This window comes from Physeter macrocephalus, chromosome 11 (assembly GCF_002837175.3).
Source record: "Physeter macrocephalus isolate SW-GA chromosome 11, ASM283717v5, whole genome shotgun sequence".
NCBI lineage: Eukaryota > Metazoa > Chordata > Mammalia > Artiodactyla > Physeteridae > Physeter > Physeter macrocephalus.
Genome location: NC_041224.1, coordinates 140,440,088 through 140,454,246, shown reverse-complemented (window position 1 = coordinate 140,454,246; position 14,159 = coordinate 140,440,088). Strand labels below are relative to the sequence as shown.

At 37.4% G+C, this 14,159-nt stretch overlaps 1 long non-coding RNA gene across 3 annotated transcripts in view; it reads right to left on the bottom strand.

The window, feature by feature from the left end:
* Nucleotides 1-14,159, bottom strand: part of LOC102989216 (uncharacterized) — a 181,806-nt gene that overhangs the window by 122,874 nt on the left and 44,773 nt on the right. Inside the window, exons 2-4 of one of the 3 annotated variants that reach the window (XR_008618676.1) lie at nucleotides 9,100-9,279; nucleotides 8,821-8,856; nucleotides 8,486-8,741 (exon numbers count right to left, since the gene is read on the bottom strand). This is a non-coding gene — a long non-coding RNA (uncharacterized lncRNA). The remainder of the gene's footprint in view (nucleotides 1-8,485; nucleotides 8,742-8,820; nucleotides 8,857-9,099; nucleotides 9,280-14,159) is intronic. The other 2 variants (XR_448524.2, XR_008618677.1) reach the window with 2 other exon arrangements.

Sequence of the window (14,159 nt, the reverse complement as noted above, 5' to 3'; positions counted from 1 at the left end):
CAGCAATGAGGACCCAATGTAGCCAAAAATAAAATAAATAAATAAATAAATTTATTTTTAAAAAACCATCATGATACTGGCACCAAAAAAAGACACATAGATCAATGGAACAGAATAGAGAGCCCAGAAATAAACCCACACACCTATGTTCAATTACCCTACAACAAAGGAGGCAAGACTATACAATGGAGAAAAGACAGCCTCTTTAACAAGTGGTGCTGAGAAAACTGGACAGCCACTTGTAATAAAACAATGAGATCAGAACATTCCAAACAGCATATACAAAAATAAACTCAAAATGGATTAAAGACCTAAATGTAAGACCTAAAACCATAAAACTCATAGAAGAGAACATAGGCAGAACACTCTTTGACATAAATCATAGCAATATTTTTTTATCTGTCTCCTAAGGCAAAAGAAATAAAAACAAAAATAAATAAATTGGACCTAATTAAACTTAAAAGCTTTTGCATAGCAAAGGAAGCCATAGACAAAATGAAAAGACAACCTATAGAATGGGAGAAAATATTTGGAAATGATATGACCAACAAGGGTCTAATATCCAAAATATATAAACAGCTCATACAACTCAATATAAAAAAAGAAACAACCCAATCAAACAATGGGCAGAAGGGACTTCCCTGGTGGTCCAGTAGTTAAGAGTCCATGCTCTCAGCTTACGCTTCCCCCTCCCTGAGAAACTAACATACCATTGTAAAGCAATTATACTCCAATAAAGATGTTAAAAAAATAAAAAGAGTCTGTGCTGCCACTTTAGGGGGCATGGGTTCAGTCCCTGGTTGGGGAACTAAGATCCAGCATGCTGCTCGGCATGGCCAAAATAATAATAATAATATTTCCTTCAGTTTTTTTTTTAGTTTCCATTTATCTCCTGAATACTCCCATCTTTTCAACCATTGTGTCTTGCTTCTATTGGATATATACTCTCCTGATTATGAGTTTCTTGTCTTTTTGCAGATTTTGTAGTTTAAAAACATTATATTCTGTACATTGTATACTAAAGAACAATAAAGGCTGAAATAGCTACATCTAAAAAAAAAATGGGCAGAAGACCTGAAAAGACATTTTTCAGAGACAGAAAGATGGATAACAGGTACATGAAAAGATGCTCAACATCAGTAATTATTAGAGAAATGCAAATCAAAATGAGATATCATCTCACACCTTTCAGAATGGCCATCATCAAAATGTCTACAAATAATGAATGCTGGAGAGGGTCTGGAGAAAAGGGAATCCTTCTACACCAATGTAAATTGGTGCAGCCACTATGGAAAACAGCATGGAGGTTTCTCAAAAAACTAAAAATAGAGTCACCATATAACCTAGCAATTCCACTATTGGGTATATATCCAGAAAAAAAAATGAAAACATTAATTTGAAAAGATACATGCACTCCAATCACTATTTACAATAGCAACTCATTTTCCCATCAACAGACGAATGGATAAAGAAGACGTAGTGTGTGTATGTATATATGTATGTGTATATATATATACAATATAGTGTGTGTATATGTATATATACAATGGAATATTACTCAGCCATAAAAAAGAGTGAAATTCTGACATTTGCAGCAACGTGGATGAACCTAGAGAATACTATGCTTAGTGAAACAAGTCAGAGAAAGACAAATACTGTATGATATTACAGGGGAATCTAAAAAATAATACAAACAAATGCATAGAGCAAAACAGAAACATACTCACAGATATAGAAAACAATTTAGTGGTTACCAGAGAGGAGAGGGAAGCGGGGAGGGGTACGTTAGGGTTATGGGATTAAGAGAAACAAATTACCATGTATAAAATAGATAAGCAACAAGTATATATTGTATAGCACAGGGAATTATAGCCACTATAATAACTTGAAGCATAAACTGTAAAAATACTGAATTACTATGCTGTACACTTGAAACTAATATAATATTGTAAATCGACTACACTCTAAGAAAAAGAAAAAGAAAAAGAAATAGAATAAGGATGTTAGCCTGATAAGACTGTCCTGGGGATGAAATGAGATCATGAACATTTCATCCAAATAACACTCGGAACAGGGCCTAGCACCTAGAATTCTCCATCACAGTCAGAGGTTAGCGTCATTATTAGGCCTCTGTAATGTTTGCAGTCATTTTACCACAAGCATGAGTCATTTCTATTAAGTCTTTAAAAGCCTAATGGGGAGAAGTTTTTAAAATTAATAAGATTATATAGACTGAATAAACATCAGGGCTTCCCTGGTGGTGCAGTGGTTGAGAGTCCGCCTGCCGATGCAGGGGACACGGGTTCGTGCCCCGGTCCGGGAAGATCCCACATGCCGCGGAGCGGCTAGGCCCGTGAGCCATGGCGGCTGAGCCTGCGCGTCCGGAGGCTGTGCTCTGCAACAGAGAGGCCACAGCAGTGAGAGGCCCGCGTACGGCAAAAAAAAAAAAAAAAAAAAAAAATCAGTGGGTGATAATGTATGGCCACAAAGATTTTTGTCAAATGGAAAAAGCTTTCTTAATTTCAATTAATGCATCCGTCTATCAAATCTATATAGACTATCTTAAAAAAAATGATCTCTTAATTCCCCCCCCCCAAAATTAATAAGATTACAAAAATGAAGGAGTTTTCTGGCCATTCTTTTTTTTTTTTAATTTAAGTATAGTTGAGGTACAATATTGTGTTAGTTTCAGGTGTACAACATAGTGATTTGACATTTACATACATTATGTGATGATCACCATGATAAATCTGTAACCACCTGCCCCCATATAAAGTTATTACAATATTGACTATATGCCCTATGCTGTATATTACACCCCTGTGACTTATTTATAACTGGAGGTTTGTGCCTCTTAACCCCCTTCACCTATTTTGTCCATCCCTACATCTCTCTCCCCGTTGGCAACCACCCATTTTTCTCTGTATCTATGAAAATGTTTTCATTTTGTTTTGTTTGTTCATTTGTTTTGTTTTCAGATTCCACATATGTGGGATCCTATGATATTTGCCTTTATCTGATTTATTTCACTTAGCATAAAATGTTTGTTCCTCTAGGAGAGCTTCAGCAGGATTTTGCTAAGTTTTACTCAAAATCTTGTGAATGTTTTAATTGGCATTGTACTGAATTTATGGATGTATCAAGGGAGAACAGAGAGCTTCATGCTGAGACTTCCTATCCAAGATCAAGGCATAAGTTTCTTCTTATGTTCTCAGTATAATTTAAATTTTTTCATTTATATGAGTCTGTACATTTCTTCTTATTTGTTCCAAAATTCCTTTTTTATTAATATTGTAAATGGAATCTTTTCTTCCATTATATTCTCTTACTTGATCTTGTTTATACATAGCAAAGCTATGAGAGGGATGAGCCCTACCAGACAGTAAAATGTATTATGGAACTAAGATAATTAAAAACAGTTTGGTGCTGAAGAGGAAATGAGAAGATCAAAGGAATACAGAAATAGACTCTAACTCACATGAGAATTTAGCATATTAAAATCAATATGGGAAAAATGAATTAATCTGTAAATTACAGCAGGAAAACTAGCTAACCATTTAGAAAGAGATAAATGCCTTCCTCAGTCATCGCCCCAAGTAAATCCAGTTTAATCAGAGATGTATTAACTGAAACCATAAAATAAGAATAATCAGTGATTTAAAAATAACCTATGATAGGAACAGAAGAAAACATAGATCAATATATTCATAATCTTAGAATAAGAAATGCTTTCTAAGCAATATATATAAAGCCTAGACACCATAAAGGAAATTAAAATGTTTGTGTGGTTAAATTTACCCAAACACCTGTTTGGATAAAAATATATCATAAATAACGTCAAATGACAACAAACTAGGAATATAAAAGGGGCCAATTTTCCAAAGAGTTCATACAAATCAGCTAGGAAAAACATCTGACAACCCAATTGAAAAACAAAAATGAATGAAGGCAATCAGATCATGAACACAGTTGGTAGAAACGATGAAGTTCTACTATCTAATAAACATCAGGAGTAAATGCAGGAACACAAGTCCCAGCGATCAGGCAGGACCTCAGCGAGGCCAGAGAGGATGGGAGGACCAGACATCTTACCGAGCAGGACATAGACCATGGATTGTTCGTGGACCATGCAAACCCACAAGCTGTAACCCACAACTTTTCTGGGCTTTCTTTTCCAGTATGATAATTTTGAATGTTTTTCATGTCAGCATGGTATATAGTAAGTCAAACTCACCTGGATGCTTTGGATGTGAAAAATGGAGAATTACTTAACTGTTAGGAATTACTTTTAGTTTGGTGCTTTCAAGTTTCGGCATTAAAAATAATTTTATCCTGGTGTAGTTGTTGTCTAAACCTGATTTTCTTCCTTCCCATACCCTTCTGCTGGCAAGAACTCCATCTCATGTGCAGAAATGTTATCCTAACAGCTTTGTAATGTAACGTGTTCTGAATAATGTCTCTGCTGCAGCTCAGTAATTCTTTCTGAAACCTCTTAAGGTTCTTTGAATGTCCCCATTCTCTCTTCCATTACTTTTTTCTTTTGATAAGTATAGGCTGTCTCTGATAATTCTATGTACAGGGTTTTCCATTTCTTTTCTAGATCCTTGGCCTTCATATAACACTATGGCACATTTGTCACGATAAACTTTTCACGTGTGACCCTGTTTTATATTTGGAAATTTTTCTTCTTAGGAAACCAACACCTTCTTTCAGCATGAAAGCTTATGCTCCAATTATTGATTACACTGTGTCTTCCTTAAAGATGAAACTCAAAAGCACAAAATTGTAAAATAATTTCTCAAATAAAATAATTCTCCCGGTATTCTCTGTTCCCTGTGAAACATTCACCTGATGTTCTGGCTCTTCTCTCAAAGGCTAAAGGTCTGGGTGCCTCTACCACCAGCTACTCAGGAATCAATACATGGGAGCAGGTCAGCTGCTCTAGTGTTTAGTCATACGTAATTGTATTGAAAAGAAAACAACTAAATAAGAGAACTTTCCCTGCAGGGACCCTTCTATTTCCTGCAGTTAAGGAAGTGATTTACCACACAAATACTAAGAAACTTGACACGGAAATAACTTAAGGACTGTTAATACTGACATCAGCCACCACTTTGGTAATGAAACAAATGTAATTAAACATAGATAAATATAACATGTCTGTATTCTGTGTACATGTCAGACAGTACACAAATATATGTTTTATAAATATAATTAGAAGCATATATATTGTATGAGGTAATAGTACATAAGGACAGATGTTATAACATCTAACACTCCTGGAACATTTAGTCTGTCATGGACACTGTTGAGCACGTTATAGATACAGTCTTACTTAATCTTCATAATTACTTTACTAGATTAGCATTGTTATATCACCGTTTGTAGTTGTTTAAAAGGGGCCAAAATTCTTTAGTACTCTTTCCATTGAGGAGGTTGCAGCCACTCCCTTGAACCTGGGCAAGCTCTGTGATTGCTTTGGCAAGTAGTTTGTGAGGGAAGCGATGCACTGCCAGTTTCCAGGCCCAAATCATGAGAGCTGCTCTTTCCCATAGCTTGTACACTCACTGTCAGAGCCTGAGGCCATCACTGTAACAAGCCCAGCTGCCCTGCGGGAGACACCTCCTGGAGAGGCTCTGAGCCCGTTGGGAGAGAGAAAGGGGCACAGCTGAAACCAGCCTTCCAGTCATCCCCAGGGAGGTGCCAGAGCAGCTGCCAGCTGAATACCACCAAATAACCCTGTCCATACCACATGGAGCAGAAGTGCCAGTAGTATCCTGCCTAAATTTCTAACTCACAAAACCATGAGATTTAATACAATGGTCCTTGCTTTGTTATACTGTAATAGATAACTAGAGCTCTGTCTCCTAGGTGTAGAAGCAAAATCACATCAAAGTAACGTGTTCTGAATAACAGACCTAATTAATAGTGCAGCTGAGATTCCAACTCAAGCAGCCTGCTTCAAAAGCCTATAATCTTAGCCACTCTACTGAATTATTTTAAAATTATAATTAACTTTCAGAGATAGGGCATATATAACATCTTGATTCTTCTCAGCATCTACACTAATTCTTATCTAATGAAGAATTTCTGCCAAAGGCATATATCATTTCTCCATTCACAGCTATCTATTTGTGCTTATTTTCATATCCTTTTGAATTTTAAAATGTGATGAATTCCTCCAACAGATTTGCCTGTGTTTATTTTAAGACAGTAGGCTAGATGGTCCCCATTTCTCTTCTGCCTTTAGCATAGATCGTATCAGCTGTGCTGCTTTAAAGCAAAAGGGCAGGCTCATTCTGGGATTCAGGAAGTTGATTTCTATAGTATTAAATGTGGTTTAGTAATTTTCCAAGGAAACAGAGATTCTGGGGTCTTGGCAGTTCCCCTGATAAGCTATCATCCCATCTATTTTATATTAGAATGTATTGTTTACCGAAAAGGGGGCAGGAGTGGGGCAAAGAGGAGTCTCGATACCAGCTTCTCAACAGCAAATAGACCTGTACCTGCAGCCTTTCTGGAGCCAAAAAGGTCAGGGGTCAAGGACCCAGAGATACTGATGAAATCAAGGGACTTCAGCTAATTAAACACTTGAGCAATATGCTCTGTGGTGTAGACACTATTGTTTTCAAGACAGAATAGATAACACAATGGGTGACATCAAGGAAAGCAGGTTCTCTGTGCAAGTGCAGTCCTCTGGTTGTTAGACATTTTCACCATAAATATAGATAATCAACAAAGTCTAGACTATTTGATTTGATGTCACTTTCAAAACATTTTGATTTCAGCCTCCCAGAGCCTGAGCTCATTGAGAAAAAGAGCCCAGCAGTGATAGGCACAGAGTTATCAACAACGTTTCCTAGAACTTGGATCACAGTTAGCACACAAGCACAAAACTTTCCTGAGTGCGCTAATTTAATAATTCTTGTTAAATTGGGTTTTCTGAGTTACACTCTAGAAATATCTAGCATAAAAGCATAGAATTAGAATTCTGAGACTTTAGAGATCACTCAGCCAAATGGTTCTTAAACAGTGACTTGTATCTTTCCCTCAGCTTCCAATAAAAGTAAAATCACGGCGCAAAACAAATGGTTTACGTACCAGGTGCTGTTCGAAGCTCTTTACATTTATCCTCACAACCACTCTAGGAGGTGAATATTACTACTCTCCTCATTTTATAGATGAGGAAACCAAGGCTTAGAAAGATTAAGAATCTGCCTAAGATTACACAGATAGGAAATGGGGGAGCCTGGAATTGAACCTCAGTGGGCCGACTCTTGCACTATCCTCCCTCCTTAATTTAGAAACCAGAACATCTCCACTTATTCATGTGTATACATAAGATTAAGAAATATATGATTGATTTGTTTTTTAAAAAACTGTTTGAAAATCACTGTTTTAATTTAACCATTGCTTGTGAAGCAACAGAAGTGCCTCCACAGTTTCCAGATCTGCCCAAGAAGGATTGAGGCTGTGCTGGGTGGGGAACCAGACCTCCTCCCTGGTTCACAGTCTAAGGTTTTTCTCAGTATGTTCAGTTGCTCATGAGTGACCATAAATTAGATTGAATATTTTTAATCTTCCCCCCTCCTTTTTATCTCTCTCTATGAAAACATACCATTGGTGAGGAAAAATAGTTTTATTTTAACCTACTCCCACTTCTAAAAAGGAAAAGACACGATGAGAATGTTACTGCCTTGAATTTAAGTCCATGACATCAGTACAACTAGTAAGGGGCCAGGAGGAATTGGGCCTCTGTAAATCTCTGTGCTTCCCACAGAGCAACAGCAGAACTGCAGGTTTTCAGGGGATGAGGCTTGCAGCTGCCTTTCCTCCCCCTGCTACGGAGGGTCGGGGTCTTGGTGAGGACAGTTCAAAGGACAGACAATGTTAAATATGCATATAGCATAGTGGGTCAGAGTCTAGGCTCTGGATCCAGACAGAATTGAATCTTCCACAATTTGTGCGACCTTGGGCAAGTTACTTAGGCTTCCTAACTGTTAGATTTTTCATTTGTAAAAGGTAGTTTAAAATAATAGCTTCAAACACATTGAATTCTTGTAAGGATTAAGTCAACAACTCCTCGTGCAACAGAAGAGTTTTAAGGAAATTTTTAAAACCGCAATATTTGCCATAAATAGAAACACATCATAAAGAAATAAAAGCAATAAAAACATGATAATGCTATTAAATTCTCACTGGAAACAGTTGCCTTCTTAAGACTCTGAGCCTGAGGTCTGCTCTCTCTTTTTATAAAGGAAAGATTTTAAAAAGATGTTAAAGACATATTAGCACTAAACTGAGACTTCTCCCTTTCTTAGTAACTAATAGTAGTAATACTTTTTTTTCTTTCAGAAAACAAAGCCAATTATACTTCTTTAATTGTTCCTTACAAACTTAAAGAGAAACTCCAGATTCTCCTAACTGGTTCAGCAGGCTTCCAGGGATAAATTTTTTTTTTTAATAAATTTATTTATTTACTTACTTACTCATTTACTTTTTTGGCTGCGTTGGGTCTTCATTGCTGCATGCGGGCTTTCACTAGTTTTGGTGAGCGGGGGCTACTCTTCGTTGTGGTGCACATGCTTCTCATTGCGGTGGCTTCTCTTGTCGCAGAGCACGGGCTCTAGGCGCGTGGGCTTCAGCAGTCGTGGCTCGTGGGCTCAGCAGTTGTGGCGCACAGGCTTAGTTGCTCCGCGGCATGTGGGATCTTCCCTGACCAGGGCTCGAACCCGTGTCCCCTGCATTGGCAGGAGGATTCTTAACCACTGAGCCACCAGGGAAGCCCCCCAGGGATAAGTTTTGATGGGGAAAAATTACCTTAGTCGTCTTCAAAACAACAGAGCAAACCAGTGACTACGAAGAGAAGAGAGAAATTACAAATAAATTTTAGGTGTAAGAATCAAAACTATACTAAATATCACATGATAATTGTAAACCCAACCCATAATAGACTGTTCAAGTCTAAAATTGTGAAATGAATGTTGCTTTGCAAGGCTCTCTGACTCTGCCAAAATCTTGGTTCAGCGTGCACAATGGGTACCTCCACAACCAGCCCTAATCTATCCCCAGAACCCTGGGCAGCTGACAAGAGCTTACCTAGATCTCAAGTTTAAACAGTTCCTTTTCCTATGACAACTCACAGATAAAAGGATTAGGTCTGCAGAAGGTAGCTCCCAGGCTTGATCTAAACAGGCATCAATCCTCCAGGGTTACACCAAGCCTTCATAGGACTGGGTGACTGGAGACCAGTGCTGTATCACACAAACAGAGGAAGCCCTGGGCAAAGACAGTAAAATACACATGCATGTATACACATCAGGTAAAATAACAATGAGAAAACTTTCCACCAAGGATACATAAACTATTCAAGGTATGCTCTGAAGTTTATAAGCCAGGCTGTAAAAGAGAGAAATTCCACACTTTTATTTTTTAAACTTTGGTCTTGGTAGAACATATATTCAGACTATGGTACCAAGTATGCACATCTGTGAAAAAGAAAAATAACACAGTTGACCAAAAAAGGAGCATGGAATCCACTTTATCAGCAGTTTTAAACACAGCTCTTAAAATAATATCTAAATATAGGCTGTCTATGCCAAAGTGGAGACAGATGTGCTTTAATATAATATCCTGATGTTTGTCTATTTCCTGATGATCCTTAGACTTCTAGGGTGGGCTTCTATTTTCCCTTTTGAAACAGATGTTGGTAAATGTCTATATCAAAATGAACAATCCTGATCTACAAGGAATCCAACCAGTTTTCTCTTCCTTCTTTTAAATTTGAATTAGCCAGATCCCATTCTTTGTCAGCAGCTATGACTATAGACTATAATTGGAAAATAAAGTAAAAATACTATGATAATTCAGGATGAAAGCTTTAATTTCAAGCATCTAAAAGGCACAAACCTAAACAAAGTGCCAGAGGCAACTCAAGAAAAGTGTAATTTTCCCTTTTATTCCCCCAAACTGGATATTCAGTAAAAGCAATTTTATACAGTCAAAGACATATAACTGTGCTAACCAAACGTTGCCTAGCAAAAAGCCTATTAAAGCATTAATCAAGAAGAATGCCTTGAAACTAGCATATTACAGCTTGGCATAAGCATTGTTAGCCTCTACAGGACACTAAAATGGCAGTTCGTCTCTAAATTACTATTTCTTAAATTCTTAAAAACACTTTGGCTCTCTTCAATAGGCAATCATTTTCCTTTGGAACTTTGTTTATAGTCTTGTTAACAGGCTTTTATTTTCCCCCAAACAACTTTTGCAAAAAAGCCAACTTCATGACCCCTGTACAAATATCACAAATTCTAATTACTCAACTACAAATCAAGATAATGTTGCTATAATGCCTTTATGATGTCTTCTTAGAAAATTATTAATAAATCAAATCCTTTTTTTAAATGCAATCAGGACTCATTAAAAGAAATCTTGATCATTCCAAGAATTTTTGACCACGCAGATCATTATCTTTTAGGAAACTTGTAATTTCAGACCTTTAGCAATGGATTATTTTTAGCAATGGATTATTTTTAAAAGGGCACCCCGTAATTTTGATTCATGAAGACATCATACATCTACTTGTTTCCTTTCAACGTAAGCTCTATGAATAGCAAAAAGTACTCGGAAAACGTCAAATATTAGAACATTACAAAAAGATAATCATGCATAAAATTCACTTTTTAAAATTATACTTTTGAAAGACTAAAGACTTTAGACGGTGAAACTGCTATTTCAGAAGGAGAAGCTATAGCTTGTTATTCCTAAAGGTTAATTGTATGCCCTTTAAAAAAATTTACTAAACCAAGAGCCATTCCCACTTAAATAAAATCTGGCCCTTTATTTAACCAGGGTTTTTGCACTTGTTTAAAACAAAAAAAACTAAAAACTAATTCAGAAGTCAAAAGAAAGTAAAATTTTGCTCAACAAGGAATATGATAGGAGGAAATAATCATCTTACAGGTAAAAACAAATTTGGGGGCTCCTCAAAAATATCAAACACAGAATTACCTCATGATCCAGCAATTCTACTTCTGAGTATATATCCCCCCAAAAAACAGAAAGCAGGGACTCAAGCAGATATTTGTACTATACCAATATTCTTAGCAGCATTCTTCAAAAGTCAAAAGGTAGAAATGGGCTTCCCTGGTGGCGCAGTGGTTGAGAATCTGCCTGCTAACGCAGGGACATAGGTTCGAGCCCTGGTCTGGGAAGATCCCACATGCCGCGGAGCAACTAGGCCCGTGCGCCACAACTACTGAGCCTGCGTGTCTGCAGCCTGTGCTCCGCAACAAGAGAGGCCGCGATAGTGAGAGGCCCGCGCACGGCAATGAAAAGTGGCCCCCGCTTGCCACAACTAGAGAAAGCCCTGGCATAGAAAATGAAGACCCAACATAGACAAAAATAAATAAATCAATAAATTAATTTTTTTTAAAAAGGTAGAAATGACCCAGATGTGATGTCCACTGACGGATAAACAAAACGTGGTGTATACATACAATGGCATATTATTCAGCTTTTAAAAGGAAAGAAATTCTGACACATGTTACAACATAGATGAACCTTAAGGCATTATGCTGAACAAAATAAGCAGTCTCAAAGTGACAAACATGATATGATTCCACTTCCATGAGGTATGCAGAGTACGTAGAATAGTCAAATTCATAGACGGAAAGTAGAATGGTGGTTGCCAGGGGCTGGCTGGGAGGAGGGACTGGGGCCTATTGTTTAGTAGGCATGGAGTTTCATTGTTGCCAGATGGGAAGAGTTCTGGAGATGGATGATGGTGATGGCTGCCTAACCATGTAAAGTACTTAAAGCCACTGAACTGTACATCTAAAAATGGTTAAAAAGGTAAATGTTATGTTATATATATTTTACCACAGCAAAGAAAAATTTGTGACACTTGCAGCTGTGATGATAATCAGTGACTTTTAAATTAGAGCTGGATTTCACGGAAACACAGATTCCCAAAAAGTGGTCAGCACAGTGTCACAGCAAAGTGTCAGACCTCAACAGACCTCCCCTGATGTCCAAGACACAAGTAGTACTACCTTGTGAAGCTGGACCATGCAACACAGGGAAGGCGTTAATTTTATATTTCATCCTAGTTTTTTCTTAGCAGAAGACAGTTCTACATATGGTTACTTCTTGGTAGTGAGTATTTGAATAAACTTAATGCACTCCCTGATTTTTTTACTACAACGCTGCCTTAAAAAAGAAAAGAAGAAAGGAAGGAAGGAAGGATGGAAGGAAGGAAGGAAGGAAGGAAGGAAGGAAGGAGGGAAGGAAGGAAGCCCCTTGGGGGAGAAAAAAATGAGGAGTTTAGAAAATCAAGGACTGAACATTCCTGATGGAAGTGAAAGTTTACTCAGAGGACAGTTTGATTTTAATAAAATGCTAGATATAATTGCCAGGTTAGGAAAGGGAACTTGCGTATACATTTGAGTAAGAGTCAAGAGACAAGATCATCTTGCACATTTAATTCCAAAAACTCAATTATAATTAGTTAGTGCTATGTGAGAATGTAAGCTTACTCAAGAGTCTTAAATTCTGTGAAAAAGAAAACTGCCAGGTCATTCTCATATGTAAGAGATGTGAGAAACTTAAGCTAAATATGGAGATAAAATTGAAAATGTGACCTAATCACCTCAGATTATTAAGAGTGTTCCTCATAATATAATGTCAATTGATCAATACTGAATTTAAACTAACAGATAGAAAATAAGTTGAAAAACAGCATAGCACATAGAGAAAGGATTTTTAATATCCATACCAAATGATTAGATATATAAGGACTGTGATTTTGCTAATTGTCTAGAGCTACTTGGATAAATTGAAAAAAAAATCTCTAGTCCAATAAAGTAATATGTAGTTGAACACAGGGAAAAGAAACTGCAGTAGATTCTGATTTTAAACCTCCAAGGATAGAGAGAAATGAGACTGACAATATAGATGGTGTAAGTCTCATCATGCTATATGAATGAACACATTAAACTATTCACAGCCCATCACTTGGCATCAGAAAGTCCCAAATTACATGAAGAGCAATTTTGAGCCAGTGAGCACAAAAACAAACCCAAAGAAAATCTGTACTTGGCTATTACATTAAGCCTCACATTGAAGAGAGCCACCTAAGAAATCCTAGCTTTTAGTAAGTATATTAGAAAATAGGAATTGCAGAGAATATATACAATATGAGTGAGTACATGTATAAAATAAGTGACAACATTTTTTAGAAGCTTAGATACTAGGTTCAGTCATTTTTAAATCTGTCTTTAAAAATAAAATTGAAGGGTAATTTGAAGTTTATTACAGAGCAAAAAGTGGACAATAACAGAATATCCTCAGTTCCTAAAGTCCAAAAAAGAAAAAAATCACTGAAAAGAAATTGCTGTCTCTATATAGGCATCAATTTTAAAAGAATTATCCAATTTTTTAATTTGGTATGGAAATATATTAATGTTTGTGACTTGCAAATTTTTGATTAAATGGAACTGTGTGGCTCACGTATTTTTTAAAAGCATAAGAAAAATGGAAATTATAACCTTCAAAATGTCCCAAATGCAATTGTTAATTTAAAACAATTACTCTGGGCTTCCCTGGTGGTGCAGTGTTTAAGAATCTGCCTGGGGCCTCCCTGGTGGCGCAGTGGTTGCGCGTCCGCCTGCCGATGCAGGGGAACCGGGTTCGCGCCCCGGTATGGGAGGATCCCACATGCCGCGGAGCGGCTGGGCCCGTGAGCCATGGCCGCTGAGCCTGCGCGTCCGGAGCCTGTGCTCCGCAACGGGAGAGGCCACAACAGAGGAAGGCCCGCATACCACAAAAAAAAAAAAAAAAAAAAAGAATCCGCCTGCCAATGCAGGGGACACAGGTTCGAGTCCTGGTCCTGGAAGATCTCACATGCCGTGGAGCAACTAAGCCTGTGAGACACAACTACTGAGCCTGCATGCCACAACTACTGAAGCCCACATGCCTAGAGCCCATGCTCCGTGACAAGAGAAGCCCCCCGTCGCCGCAACTGGAGAAAAGCCCGTGCACAGCAACAGAGACCCAATGCAGCCAAAAATAAAAATAAATAAAATAAATAAAGTTACAGAAAAAAACCCTTAAACACAAAAGAGTAGGTATTAAATTAATTAATTAAAAAATAAAAC